This window comes from Hetaerina americana, unplaced genomic scaffold, assembly GCF_022747635.1.
Source record: "Hetaerina americana unplaced genomic scaffold, ioHetAmer1.1.p SCAF_7, whole genome shotgun sequence".
Lineage (NCBI taxonomy): Eukaryota > Metazoa > Arthropoda > Insecta > Odonata > Calopterygidae > Hetaerina > Hetaerina americana.
In genome coordinates, this window is record NW_027287316.1 from 71,764,969 (window position 1) to 71,781,323 (window position 16,355).

At 40.3% G+C, this 16,355-nt stretch overlaps 1 long non-coding RNA gene across 1 annotated transcript in view; it reads left to right on the forward strand.

The window, feature by feature from the left end:
* The first annotated feature begins 734 nt into the window (after positions 1-734).
* Positions 735-16,355, forward strand: part of LOC139696754 (uncharacterized) — a 157,483-nt gene continuing 141,862 nt past the window's right edge. The window contains exon 1 of the long non-coding RNA XR_011702652.1: positions 735-1,347. This is a non-coding gene — a long non-coding RNA (uncharacterized lncRNA). The remainder of the gene's footprint in view (positions 1,348-16,355) is intronic.

Consider the following 16,355-nt stretch of genomic DNA (forward strand, 5'->3'; position numbering starts at 1 on the left):
CAAATATTTGGTAATTATAGAGCCAAACATGTTTCGGGACTAACTCGGTCGCCCTTCACATCCTTACTTCCTCATAGGATTTATTACGACGGTGCAAAGACAGCGAGCGGAAGAACAATTAAAAAAAATCCCAAACGCTTTTCCGCAGAAATAAAAGTTCCAAGAATTTTATTGCAGTTATAAAAGCGTGCGAACGTAGCTAATATAAAATGGCCCATGGGACAACAGACATATTTTTTTTCATTTATTTAAGAAGAGTTGAATTTTGGTATATACCACTGGATCTGCCATGAAAAAAGAGTTCCAGAAAGCAAGTGTCGAAGAAATCTTCGGTCCGACAATCCTAAGCTCGAAATCCTCCGACCAAACTGGTCTAAGTTTCAATTCGCTACCTCTCTGGACCACATCTTGCGAAATACAGGGCCAAGGACCTGGATGGGCAAACCCTAGGATACTATAAAACATTATCTTCCTCGTAGAGAAATTTTTTTTCTTTTGAGAAAATTTCCCTCGACGCGACGCTTCCTCCAACAATGACCGCGAGATCGTCTGCACGGCGGAGCGCCTCTTGCCTTTCCCTCGGCCCCCTCCCCGCCCGTCCCTCCCTCTCCCCTCCCCAACTCGCCAACGTCCTCTCCCCATAACTACCATACTCCCTCCCCTCCTCTCGCACCTGGGGTTCTTCGGCGAGGCTTCAGTCGTAGGAAGTTGCCCGACGGGTGAGCACGGAATTCCTTTGGCTCACGGGTCGTGGGAGCTACATTGAGAGGGCTTCTACTCCACCGAGACTTTTCTCCTATTTTTGTGTCACGACTTGGTGCTGCCCTAGACGGGAAGAGGATTTCGCGGGTGTGCGGACATCGTCACCGGAAAGGATCCTTCGTTGACGGAGAATTAATACATGTTAACGTGCTGTGCATGGTCGGCCCTACGACCGATCCGTGGAAAAATACCTAGGAAGGATTATTTTTCCCGTCCGGATGCTTAACTGCCCGGTGGGTGGTGATGGTGGTGTGGAATCCAAAGGATTATAAAGGAGAGCAATCTAACCAGTGTGCAATTGGAACGGAGTGTGAATTCGGTGATTTCAACGATCGAGTTCGGTTTATTATATTTTTTCGTTTTTAACGTCCACCGGCGGCCTGCTGGGGCCTCCGCTTCCTCCTCGCCGAGGCGCGCGGTCCCACGGAGAGATTTTTAAAAACTGCTGGAGCCGAGCTGCTGCTCGGAGGAGCCCAGTCAGCATCTGGGAAACGGGATCACTTTGGATTGTAGAATGTGACCTGGTGAAGGGGAACGAAAGACAGCACTCGTGGAGTGTTGTATACGGTGACCTACCTTACAGAGGTAAGAGCCCAAAATGGCGATTCTTGAAATTTTTTATTCGGAGGTTTTTGTCTACAGTTGTAATGCGGACACTTGAGGAAAGTCTCAAAATTTCTTTGCCATCAAACAATGCATGTATAAGACGCGCTACTCAACGAATTCAGTTCATTTGGATTGAGTGAAAACACTGATATTTCTGAATGACCCTCTTCACAGTCAATCGTTGAACTTCTTGGCTTTATTTATCCATGAAATTCTCCTTGACTATATATATATATATATATATATATATATATATATATATATATATATATATATATATATATATATATATATATATATAATCTACACACGCACAGTAATAATACATAGTCATCTTCACATCTTCTTCTTGTGAATAACTAGGAAAAAAAATCAGGCGCGCTAAGTCCTTGTATTTGATTTTTAGAAGTAGGTAAACTATTCCTTTCAGAATCAACTGCACCCACTAGTAAAATATTATTAGAGCTAGCTAGCAATAATATGACATAAAGAATACTTGATGATGTACTGAGTTATTTGAATCAATATATAATATGCAATGCATAAAAGCACAATTCAGGACCGCTCTTTTCAGTTAGATGAAAGTTGTGATGTTCATTTAACCCTACTAAAATTTCTTTGTTTAACCTTTAATTGTCATATCTTTGACAGTTATAATTATTATCATTTGATTAAAGATGAACTGTGAACAAACTAAGTACAACTCAGGGGCAAAAATTGAGAAAATTTATACCTGGAAAAGTTACCTGATACAATCGGCAGTATTAACTAGGTCTAATTAATATTCATTTGAACTAAGCAAGGACAAGCTCATTTATCACATCTAATCATTATTTTGCGAAGGGTTACTACACACGAAAGAAAGGTTAGTGATATTTTTTTTCGCATAATTTAATCAGGTATGAAGATTAATTTTTACCTAATCTTAAAATAGGGTTTTGCCGTTTTAGTAACTCAATTATAGTCATTTAAATAGAGATCCTGCGGGAGAATTGTTGTTCACATATCCAGCAAAACGAATCATGAATTTATGTAAGGCGAACTGGGTATTGGTGGCAAAGAATCACGGTCTTACACATGTTATAAGATTATTTACACTTCGAAAGCGAGAACGAGGTTGTCCAGTGGAGAATTAAGTCCAAAGTCCATCAGGGAGAGAATTTTGACAATATTTCGCACAACCTTCCTTCATAATGGTCCGTACGTCCATGAATACAGGAGTGCAATTGAATTGGAATTAAAATTCATTCCGCCAGCTCTAGGATGACTCTTACTTTTCTTCCCAATCGATTTCCCATCAAGACAGGGCGAGGATCTTTCCACCCTCGAGGTCTACGGCCGTGCATAATCCTCCGCATTTTTTTGCGCTGCCAGTACATTTAAATTGGCCACAGTTGCCCTTTCCCACGGTCAGTTAGTTCCCAAGACCGGGAGGAAGGGAAACCACCTTGGAACATCACCATTCAGGGAGCATGTACGCGTGTACCTTGGTGAATCGCTCGTTACACTCACCGCGAATCCGTATCTAATGAAAATTGAGTATTCCTAACACCAACGCGGTTCGTGCGGTCATATTCCGGCGGGGAAAGCCCAAGCTTTAGACTGAAATGTACCATGAAAAAAACACGCGTAAGCAGGCGTGAGATCCCTACGGTGGTATCGAAATTAATTAGTTGGGATCGAACAATACTAATCGTGATCGGCTGGGAACAGAAGCGAATTAACCCCGACGCGAAAGACTATTCCCCCAAAAGCCAATATTAAACGTAACTTGCATCTTCCCGACTGGAATTACAACTTTCTAATTCGTACGGAGCCAGATTTCTCTCGAGGCTCTTAAAACTGCGCGCAACTGCCATTTATTTCGCGCTTATCCATCTTGACGGAGGTAAGTAGTGTTGTGGCGCCCATCAGGGGGTTGCTAGCCAAGGATGTAGGAGCGCCGAAAAAATAATAAATTAAATGTGCTCAGGCTATCTTGAGGCTAGAAATAGCAATTCACTTGTTTCCCATTTGCTTCATTTTGCCAATACCACTGAACCAACCAGTCCACCACGGAATAACTAACCTGAAGCAAGATAATTATCACATATCTCAGCAAATGCAACGAATATCCGGAATGTTTTATTATTGTTTAATCGAAAAACACCATTAGAAAATTTGTTTCTGCAGGGAATACCATCACATGCGCATGCATCACACAGAGTAACTTTCGTAAAAATTTTGCTATGATGTGAATGCAGTCCAAGGGCATACTTTTATTTGAAATAGCAACAGATTACCTATCCAAATTGAATTGCGAACACTGATTTTGAAACTGTAAGCACTCGAACGAGTCAACCGTTTATAATTCCGCTTTCTCCTACTCCTTTTTCTGGAAGATTGTTAGGTTTTTTTACTCTTTGTCGTCCTTCAAGATTTAAATGAAGCTGGTAAATTTCATACACCAACTGTCAAACTTAAAAAAAAAAATTACAGGGCTCAAATAGTATAACTCGTCAAGTTTCATGTTTGACGCTCGAAAAAATGAAACCTTAGTTATTGAATAACTTAGATAATATCTGTCAGTCATTACAGTATTTCAATCTTGCATCAGGAGCTGTTTCGCATAGTAATGTCAAGTTAAAGTTATTCATCACGTTCAGGGTTTTGCGGTGGAGTCAATTATTTTATGACTTTCATGCACAAAATTTTTAAGTGCTTACAGTTGATTCGCACATTTCCACTATATTCCGGTTGTTTTTTAGTTATCCTTGACATTATTCTGAGAAAGTGAGCTGCCAATGTTGTTTCGAAAAGTATTTCCCCCCACAAAATGGCAAGGGTTTCACAGTTTATCATAAGGATTAGATAATTTAAGAAGTCAAAAAGGATGTCACGAATCGATACAAATAAGCTCGGTTCCCGACGGAAGAGTCTTAAGGACATGTAACGGTAGAGGCTGGGACGTTTGAAAAAAAGAAAGAATCTGGGCTGATCACGTTCCATCGATTCTCCATCAGACGATGCGATTGGACGAAAGACGGTGAAGTTAAAAAAAATAGGGAAGAGGCTCACCGGAAATTAGCCATGGGAAACAACAGTTGTGAGCGGATTTCATTCGTCGATGTCACTTGCTTCTCTACTGGAATGGCAAACTAATTCACGAATTTGTCATGAGGGCTGCTGCCCGCCACGCAGTGAAAATTCATATCTCAACAGATTCCCCCACTTCACTGCTCACCATGGTAATAAGTTTTGACTTCCGTGAACATTTTATGAGTGTGCATAAGACCTGATCCTAAAAGATAATATTCATTTTTAAAATGATACACTTCATGCACTGGTGATTCCGTATGATTGCAAAACTGCATAGAATTGTAATTATGCACAAATGTTTAGAGGAAAAATTGTTAAAACTCGCCAAAAATAATTTACACTAACTTCAAATTGAATACAATACTACCTACATGATCTGATTAATTGATAAATCACCTAAGTGTATTTTAGTAAAAATATCCAGGAACGACACATATTGGTATTAAATTTATTTAGAAAGCATTTTGGAGGTATAAAAGCGGTATTGGTACTCATCTATAAAGCTCTTCTTCATGCATCATCATTCTTCATGGAAATTCCTGAACATTTAACTGGCTAATTAATTCAGCCAGCAAAAACACACATTTTGGAAATATAAGCATCCTATTTTCCTCCTATTATCACTTGAGCTGTTTTTCAAATATCATAAATTTTATTATTAAATTTTTTGTCAGAGTTAACATGTTAACATATTCCAGTCACCATTTACATGCAAAATTAAATTTCTAAACACTGGAAGCATGTATTTCAATATTGTTTCACCGAGAACCTTGGTTAAAAATATCTTCCATTATTTCGTGTTGAATCAACATCAATTTTGTTTCTAAAGGTGTCTTAACATCCCCCGCCACACGCCCCTGCGGGTCCTTGTGTGGATAAAGTTGTGGAAAAGTCACTCGAGTGAATCCTATTTAATATTTTCCCTAATGTTTCGCGCTTAATTTGATTCAGACTACTGGTTAGTACCTTTCCCCATTCATTGTTAAGCAACAATGGGCCCGCGGTACCCTCTGAGGGCCAACAAAAATAAATTGATTTTCGTCTCTCATGCATGGAAACGTTTGCTTGTGAAACGTTGTTTTGTAACGTCGGACCACCCTTTCGATTATCGATTTCACCAGAGAAAAGTAACTCAGTCACTGAAGGCAAGCACCACGACCGTGAGAGAACAAGGCACCCCGGAAACGTTGGACTGGGTAAACAATTCATAACGAGGTTTCTCGGAAGGGCGGCAAGGGAGCAGAGACGTGTTTATGAAATGATTGGGGCCCGCGATGATTTTATGCTTAAGTTTCGTCATGATTTCTCATCCCTGTAACGACTTCATTTTTTTCACCGACGAGGAAGATTAAGAAACACAATGGTCGGAGAGTTTATCTCGGCGAAAGATCTTCGGCAGGAAGAGCTTTTGGAATTCACGAAATGGAACGCTTCCTTTCCCTTAATTAATCCGCGTCTGATGTGCTCACCTTTCGGAGCGATTTCGACTGACGCCCTATGGGCGATAACTCATTCCTTCTGCTTTTACTAACTTTGTCGGCACCTCTTGTGTTCAGTCCGACTCCTTTTTCTCTCTCTCTCTCTTCCTCGCTGACTGACGAAATTCAATAATATTTTGGAGTTAACTTGAAGGAGGTAAATCGATCGCCAAATCGGAAATCGAGCGAAAATGCCTGTTTCGAAAATCTTTGTACGCTCTCATGAGAGCAATTGGTTTATCGTTCTCGCGAAATATGGAGAAATTGGGACCGTGACTTTATGAGAAGGCTTGCAAAAATTAGAAATTTGTGAAGTGCAAACAGTTAATTAATCACTTATTATTTTAATTTTTGTTAAATCACACATGCTAGCGGTTCTGGTACTTCTTTAATATATGTTTGTGTGTGTATATTTTATATATATATATATATATATATATATATATATATATATATACATACACACATATGTATGTATATATATATATATATATACATGTGTGTGTATTAATCTATATATTTATATATATACACATACATAGACTCATAAACACACACATATATATATTTTGTGTGGATATATATATATGTATATATATATATATGTATTACACACACACACACACACACACACACACACACACACACACATATATATATATATATATATATATATATATATATGTGTGTGTGTGTGTGTGTAATACATAATGTGATACCACTTTGCAATACATAACACGTAAAATGAGGACAGTGCCATAAACGTATATATGCAGTTATTTCGCCTTCGTCAATAGCAGAGAACAATTAAAAGTAAAAACAGATTTCTCAATTGTTAAATAGAAATGATTTCAATCAATGATATTGAGTTATTTTGCAAAATCAAAAATTTTATTTAAAAATTTTTCTTCATGCTCAATTTGCCATTGGTCATCGATCCATGAGTTTTTGATTGGTGGGATGAAAAGGACGATGAACGAACTCATTATTTCTTACTTAAGCTCATTTTACCCCGACGAACCCTTTTCTTTAATTTAGGTTGTTACGTCGTATTTTTTCGACCCTCTACTAAGTTCCAACCTTCTATGACTCGCTAAACGGAAGCGATTTCTTAGTGGCGGTCGGTCGCATGACGAAACTAAGTCCCCCGATTAGCATATGTTGTTCGCCTTCCCAGTTTCCTCGTCCCACTAGTTCTATATGCTTACCTCGTAATCACGTGGCAGGTCGACAATTACTCACTCACGGGGGCAATCTTTGGGAGCTTATAATGCTACAACTCGCTTGGCGTTTGAGTGCTAATTCTCCCCGTTAATAACCTGGCGCCGAGTTCTAGAAATTGCGATTCACGAGTGGAGATTGACAACCGAGCCGCTTCCAACCGCTTTCGTTTCACCTCAGAATTCGATAAAACGAAGCGAAGTCGAACTTCATGAGAGAGTAACTCAGCGAAAGAGCAAAACCATCACCCCTCCACCGCACAGCGATCTTATCCCTCTTTGAGATGATTTCAAGGAATGGCACATACCATAATTAAATATACCCGTGTTTTCGAACTCAAGCGTGAATATATGCCGTAAAAGAAAATGGCTGTACAGACATTTATATTTCCAATTACTTAATTTTACAAACCTAAAAATGTATAAACACGAAGTCAATGAAACACCAAGCATAAGGTACGTCAACGGATATTTTAGAGAGGAGAGAATTCCGCAACGTAATTCAGTGAACTAATTATCTTAGAGAAATAAGTACGATGATCAGTAACGGATCACAGTTAATGATTTGGAATGAAATACGAGGGTCATCCGGAAAGTAGTACCCGTTCGTGAAATAAATACACAAAAGTAAATATTAACAAACATAAAAAATTTTATTTGAAAGAGGATACTTTAAACTACTTCTCAACATAATCTCCAAGCAAATTAAGGCATTTGTCATAACGTGTGACAAGTTTCTGTATTCCTGCTGCATAGTCCTTCGCCGCCAGCTCATTGAGATACGCGAGGGACCCGTCTTGCACAAATTTTTGCATAATGCAGATGGTGTTTAACAATTTCATGAACAATTGTTCGAGAAACATTGGGAAAATGCTCACAGATGTCATCAATTGTGACGCGCCGATCGTTCCTCACGAATTCGTCAACTGAGCTCACCAGTTGGTCTGTAATGACAGACGGTCTCTCCGAACGCTCATCGTCGTGTGTGTTCCCCCTCCCCATGTTGAAGTTGCGACACCACCGCCGAACAGACGACTCGTCCATTACATTGTCTCCATACACCTCCTTTAATTGGCGATGAATATCACATGGGCGAACGTTTCTTGCATTGAGGAATTTAATCACTGCCCTCACTTCACAACTGGCGGCGTTCTCAATTTTTTTAAACATTGTAAACAATCACAGAAACAACACAGGCAATGCTAGCGTCACGCAACTTGGCTCAGAGAAGGCAGACAAGCCACTGAAGCTATCTGACCTCGTCCAGCGGCTACTCGCGTCGTCAGCACTTCATGCGGCACGAACGGGTACTACTTTCCGGATGACCCTCGTACTTTTCAGACTGTGAGCTAAGGGTTTTTTTCCAAGGAGTGATTAACGTCAAACCTTTGTTTTTACAAGCGTGAAGTTTACCAAAATTTGCAAAACGTGCCTATATTGCAGAACACAAATGATGATAAATAATTTAAAGGGACGAGTAGTTTTATTTAAGTAGCAGGTTGCGTGAAATTTTGGACTATTCGCTTGCCACAGCGTTTCGCAACTTAAACAACGTGCATACTTCCTCTGATTTTATCTTTTCGAGGGAAAATGTACCCAAACATTTTTTTTGAATTTTGAAGTACTATTTTAAGAAATCCACTTTGATATTGGAATTAAGTTAACTCCATCCTTAGTTCTCTATCCATATTTTTTTCCGTTTCTTTTTGTAAAGTAATACTTCAGCAGACATTCATAACTCAGGATTTTGAGTTTTAATGCATCACAAATATTGCTCTAACTGCCAATTATTTTCATTAATTAGCTCTCGTAGTATAAAATATGGACTTCTGAATAATATTTGGTTCTTAACTAGTTCCTCAAGTCTCTTACCCACATCACCATTTTCAATACGTAATGCAAATGTGTTTAGACTTTGTTACTCCTGTTAACGCCTCATTAACAAATCAAATTATTTTGTGGCGTCGATAACCATCCTCATGAATTTTATTGATGAGATAACAGCTCCCGTTTTTCACCGAGATAAATGACGGCAAATTTATTTGGGTACTTCGGTCATTGATTCAACAAAAGATTCCGTGGGATTCTAATTTCCGCTAGGTGGATGACTTTGTTTCCCCTTGCAAACGGTTGATCTGCCGCCCCCGGAGATAACACATACGTCGGAAGATATTTATACGCATGGGAAAACTCGAAGCAGATTCCAACATAGGCACCCCACGCTTGTTTTACGACGGCACCGAACGAAAATACGACATGACCATGATCCCGACAGAGCTTTCCGGGACAATAGACCATTGAATGTAAACTTATGAGTCCATTCCGTATTTACGATGCTCGTGGCGAGCGCTAGGCAGTGAAATGAGTGGAGCGATAAATGGCAGTGCGTTGAATAACACTATACCATCCGGAGATCGTACGTAATGGACAAACGCGTGGATTTATGCGTGCGTCCGAGATTTCGATCTCTGGATGGGGCCGAAATGGAGTCCTGGATACGGCTCGAGTACTGCAAGTTCAGATTTCGGCTGGACCCAGTGACAGAAATTTCGGGCACGCCCAAAACCCGTAATTTTTCCAAGGCCACAGTCGAGACGCGAGATCCTACCTCCCTTTCTAATCCCTCCCACACGACCGTCGACTCTCGTCGGTCTCCGGGGCGTCGAAGGACCACGGGGTGGAGGGGGAGGGGCTTTGCGGTGAATTTAAATTGAAATTAACGTCATCGGTTCGTTCTGTTCGGGGAGCAATTCCCGAGTCCTCGAGCCGAGGGGGGGGGGAAGAGGGTTTGAAAACGGGAGGAGTCCTGTTGCCCGTTGAGTTCCAGTTGGGGACCATTTAGAGGCGAGGGTGCGGCGATAGAATAAGTGCATGGACACACATATCTTCCCCATCGGATTTTTGATGAAATGATATTACACTTAGAGCAAAATCTCGGCGGGGAACGCTAGGTATTATTTAAGAATCAACGGGGGCGTGCTTAAATTTTGCGTTGTAGATTGATCCGGAGTTACCATGGGAGGTCTTCGTTCATGATTTTGATCTCGAGTGTTAATCAAAATCTCATATCAACTTAATATCATATCAACTTCAGGATGAAATAATCTCTCTTCTTCCTGTCCTTAAGCCTGTTGGTAGCAATGGATTCAGTTTACTGTGGCATTTAATTTGTCAAATCCCCGAAGTGGCTGTTAAGTTGAATGAATTTCGAAATGGTCTTATCACCGTAACGAACTAGGAAGGATTCAGTAATAATCCATTGTTCCTTTCGACTTTGTCGCTCTGTTACTTCCATTTATGGGTGCTATTGTTACAGTAGGGTGTATGGCGGTCTTGGCATATGATTCGGTGGGCAGCCACAGCCGACAGAAGTGTTCTCCACGCGACAATCAATTGTACATGTATACTACTAAAAACGCATCTCACCACCAGGAATTGATGGCAGAGTCTTATCCTATTTCCCATCATGCGAAGTAGTATGTGCATGCATGGTAGAATGCCAGCGATACATCAATCTGAACGCGTATCAATTCATTAACAAAGTTGATTATCAAAATACTTTAATACAAGACTACAAAAAAAGACTTGATTTGAGATTACATTTGGAATCTCAAATCACGTCTTCCATCTTAGGGAAGAAAAAAATGTGTTTAAGCCCTTGTTCATTACCCATGCGCGCCACTGTCTAGCTTGGTTAAAGGATATACGTGCATTGAAAAGATAAAATTCAAGCTGATACGAAGGAAGAAGGATCTGAAGTAGCCCCGGAGAACGGCGAAGACGTTGCGGGTCCCTTTTTAAATTACCCTCCCTAAAATGGAAATGCATCAACCAAAAGGATCCTGCCTACCTCTTTCTCCCTTGACACTTGGCAAAAAAACAGAGCTTTCTCGATTCGTGAGCTAATTATTAGTGATACTTCAATTAGAAAGAGAGTTAAATTATCATATTAGGAGATGGCAGTTGAAGTAAAATATCACATTGTTTTAAAAAACTTTGATGATTATTTCAGAAAGAAACCATTCTTGGATACTAGATTTATGTATGCAAAATTTTAGTTCACGGCACAAAAAATGGCATTTCAAGTTCTCCAGACATGTTCCTTGGAACCACCGAACAAAATTAAGGTCCTTTAATTTTAACTAAAGCGCCTCATTTATAGTTTATACTGTTACAATCACTCCTACCTCTATTAAGGAACAAATTAACATTCATCTGCACTTGCCTCTGTCCCCAAGCGCCAAGGGTGGATGGCCCTATCTCAGGCGCCCATCACCATCGACCGACGGCGAGAATGGTCTCTCATTCCTATATCTCACCTCTCTCCATTCCTCCTTCCAGGCAGATCCATTTGAATGGTCACTGCATCCCACGAGGAGAGCTCAAGTTGTAACTTTACCCTGACGGGTCATGAGAGTAATATTCATTTTGATGTAGCATAAACATGTGCGGCATTATTTCCTATTTTGTACCACAGGGTATACTTTAGTAGCATTCCAGCCTCTAACTGACTGAATCTCGGTTAGGATCACTTCCAGTGCCATGCAATTAAAATTCCCATCTTGAAGCTCACGCTGGACTTGCCTATTGTAAAATTTCAAGGAATCACTCATTTTCTGGGACTTTGTGGGAATTTATTAACGGTTTGCACTTGTGTTTTCATCCAGAGAGACAGAAATACAAGTTTTATTTCCAACATAAGAAGACCTCGAACAAAAGTTTTGAATGCTGAAAGGGATAAGTTAAAGCATCACTCGCGTGGTTAGAGAGAGTCACGCGAAGGAGAGAGAAATAAGCCACGGCGATTAAATTTGAGCATGAAAGCCTTAACGGAGGCAGAATTACCAGTGACTAAGCTGAAATTGGGATTGTTGACTCTTTTACGATTATGTACGGGCCGGTATAGGTTTTCTAGAAGTGCCTTCACCGAGAGAGCGAACAGGAGACGTTTACGACGCCATGGTCAAAGGAGCACAGAGGTAAGAGAGTCACGAAGGATCTTCCCTCCTATGTCTTTCGGTACTGTGATTGCTAAAGGAAAATGCTGTTAAAAGCAGGTTAAATGAATTTGCGTCCATAAAACGCATGACAACTTAAACACAGAACATGCTGGGGACAAGATACTTATTTTAGTATATGACAATAATGATTAGTTTTCTGTCCGTGAGGAAAATTTGTAGAGGTGTTTAAATATTTACTTTTTTTCAAATTTAAACTTTTCCCGCCGAACAAAACTCGGGCCAAAAAAGATGAAAAGATTAATTAAATTCGAAATCATGACCTCCATCATGATAAAATGGAGATTTTTTTATTTCGTTGGTCGATTGCACCGATGCACTAATGCATATGCAGTACGTATGAAATAAGAAAAGGAACAGAAGGACAAAGCTAGATCATTCGATTCCCAAAACTATACTCTTCTCGTTTCGACACTAAATTCTTGTATGCATTCTTCCGAGATGGAATATTATATCAGTTAATTAAAAAGATGACGATCAACATCGGTATTTAAATCGAAAGATTAATTTCTTTCTAAAAGACATTCCCAAAAAATAACCTAGCAATGACTCTTGTTTTCAATTTTACAAGCATGATATACGAGTTAAATATTTTAATGGAGAAATATCCAATCCGGATTACGTAATGAATACCAGAGATGATGAAAAATGCTCCCAGGGGAGCAGGGGGAGGAAAAGAGGAATACGAGGATAAAAATTCAAGAATCGAAGGGCGGGTTAGTTAGGGGAGTCACGTTTCCGCCTATTAACCAGTAGATCGTGGGTTCAAATCCTAGGGCTACGACCTGTGCTAGTTCTAGTGATTTAAGTCTTAGGAAATCTGCTAATAAGAAGCGTCCGAGTGCCAAAATAAGGGAGGACCCTACGTACTACGAGATCATGGAACTAATTTACCCACGAAAAACTAGGCTTTAATATTAAGTAGTAGGGTTACAGCCGTGTACCTAAGATCCAGGGAAATGGCGAGTCCTCAAGTAGATGGGTCATACAATGCATTTTTTTCATTCTTTTGCTGGATGATGAAAATGCTCACCCACTTTGAGTTGGAGATCACGATGCGGACACAATTTAATATCAATGATTCGCGATCTCTTTCTGCTATCCACCTTCTTTTCTAATTCTCCTTAAGACCGACGGCGGCGGTGGGATTACGCACTCCTGATCGCTCAACGCATGGTGATAATCCATCACGTGCGCTCTGGTCCATGGGGACACCCAATCTGCGGCCTCTTGACAGAGAGGATGCGTGCACGTCATGTGCACGGGGGGCGGTGGGCATGATGGGGGGGGGGTTCACGCGTGACTCTACATCCATGCATTGGAATGCGAAGTCTCTCCATCTCACCCGCAACCGGTTGCCCGGAAATAAAGCCCGAGCCTTCGTCACGACTCCCGGGCAAGTATAGATAGGCACTGCGGGTTTCCGCCCTGTTGTCAACTGGCAACGATGATTACTTCGGAGCCGGTACTCCGGACGCGATGCCCGGTGGGAGTAATGGCGCCTGAATGGGTTGCCCATGGCGTCCGCAGAGGTCTCTTAGAGGCGTAGGAATGCTTTAAGTGTGTGTGTGCATAAGTGTACAACGTACGTAATTGGGAGTTACGTAATGACCCACTGGAGATTATGGCTGATTCGCCGCTCCAACAGGCAATCAATCATCTAGCGGAAGTCGGATTAAGTGTGGTGTCTAAGATTTTTCCTATGGAATTGAAATATCAGGTTCATGCGGGATATAGCATTAATTTATTCCCTGATTCTTGAACCTGCGGCTTTTTTTATTCTCACGAAACGGGAATTCAGGTAATGTGGGTACGCAATGTTTCTCAATTCGGTTTCGTACAAAACTTTGATAAATGTTAGTCCGTATGTAGCTGCTTAACCAATTGAACACCGAGGGATTAGGAGCAGGACTAGTGGCAGTTGGCAGTCTAATTACTGCAAATTAAGATTTACAGTATATATCCCGGACTAGCAAGGACTGAAAACTGACTTTAAAATAAAAATAATTTCATATAGCTCGTATCAATGAAAAAAATTATATCTTAGCACATAGTTAAGTCAAAGATAGATCTTGCATTTGATTCAGATAATATTTTTTAGCATATTTGCATTTTTCTCAACATTGTCCACGAGTCAATTAAAAAATCTCTATTAGTGATAATTAATGTAACTGCTCTTGATTCTTGAATTAATGATGATACCGTTTCATTTACCGATTAATACAATCATGAGATTAAACAGACTTAATGTCTTCAGAATTAATTGTTATGGATCGGTCTGTAATGGAAATGAATGCTCATGTTCCCATTCCCATAAATGAATTGGCAACGATTGGAAATGTCAATATGCCCAACATATTTCCCTTTTCCCACGCCAGTTATGCTGATGTAATTTAATAGTTTTAACCCCCCTTCAGCCTTCCTCAAGCCCCTCTTATCTTAGAAAGACATTCGGCTGACTAGTTAGATAGTTCTTTCCCAAATAAATCATCACCGCCGCGAAAATACATGAATCTACCAAACATTTCCTCGATGCAAAACGTGAAGTTGATCACACCTTCCCGTAGCAGCCCCCTTATCCTTTATCGTATTTATATTTTTTAACCTTTCGATAGCCTCCTCTCCTTGAACATCAACACCAGCCTTTCTCTCCCTCCGTGTATTTCCCTTGGGTTATCAAGGAATTCCTCTCGTGATATTTGCGAGAAAGGTAACGGATGGCTTCGCGAGTGAAGCCCAAGGAGAAGCGCAATCGCCGCTTCTCTCTCAATGTTGAAAGGCTTTCTTTGGAATAGATCACGTGCAACCTTGAACAAAGACCCACGGGAAAAACGAAGGCTGAGATTTGATAAATTATTTCTCGAGTACCTTCAATACAGCGACGGCCTTTTGATCCTGAAAGAAAACGGAATCTCTCAGGTAGAGATCATAGCGGTAGGCGTTCTTCATTTACCCTTCGCATGAGCAGACTCGTGAAGTCTAGAGACAGAATATTTTTCCCTCTTTCTTCACTGAGGATAATGTTACTTCGGATTCTCTATGGTGCTCATTCATGACGGATAACCGTTCCATAGTGAAGGATTATGGTCTTTCTTAAATCATATAAAATAGATTCCATGAAATAAGAAAGTATTAAATCAGAAATATAATTATGCTCTGTGTTATTTTCAAATGCCACTGCAAGTCGAATGACCATTTAATAATTATCTTCTCAAAAGCAGTGGTCAGTGACTAAGAATCGTGAGTTGTCGAAACGTGAGCAATTGTTCCGCAGCACCTACATTAAATAGAGGGTATAATAAACTAATTACCAGCTACGTATAAGCATGAAATAAAGATATTTAAATCTTCTGACGGTAAAGCAGTGTGTAAAGAGGCATTAAGGTCGCTGACGTTTGATTATGCAATGGTGGAGAATTTAAAATTGTTTAGAGGAGAGACACACCAACACGATTATTTCTTATGAAATGTGGTTCTTTTCCACGATCACCACAATATCTTTGTTTTCTTGTTGTTATTTGTCAAACTGTGTTCGTGTAAAACGAATATTTCAATCTATTTTCTTCTTTTGTTGGAAAGGTCTGCTCTTACGATGAGGCATAGCTTTTATATTGCCTTCGTTGCTAGAATTCAACTCGCATATCCCGTAGTTTTACAAATAACTAATCTAAATTATTCTATTATATTACAGAAATGTATCCGATGCTCATTTCTCTAATAACCTCCTTCATCATTCTTTTTTGAATTGACTATTTTTGACAGAGTTACGTGGTCTCTGTAATTTAACTAATTCCTCTATAGACACTATATCAGATAGGTCCAAAATTCTTCCTGCGTGTTTTGAATACGGCCAAACCGACTTGAAATAATATCTTTCCGGCACAGTTTCATCAACCATACCCCGTTTAATGAAGCCAAGCTTCCTACATGGGAAGCTTAAGAGACAACTCACAACCGTGGTGGCATCGAAGAAATAAGACTGAGCGGGTTCTTTTTACGAAAAAAAAGCCGATTCAAACGCCAAAATCCTCATCTGAGAGACCAGTCGAAATTCGAAAAAAAATTGGTCCATTTGCTCAAAATTTCAGTCGCTCATCCCGGGGACCCGTTTATTTTCGGAGGCGAGCTGGCAAGGCCAGCCGCCGATTGCCCCGCCCGAGGCGCCCGCGGGTCGGGCCCGGCCCCCATCTACA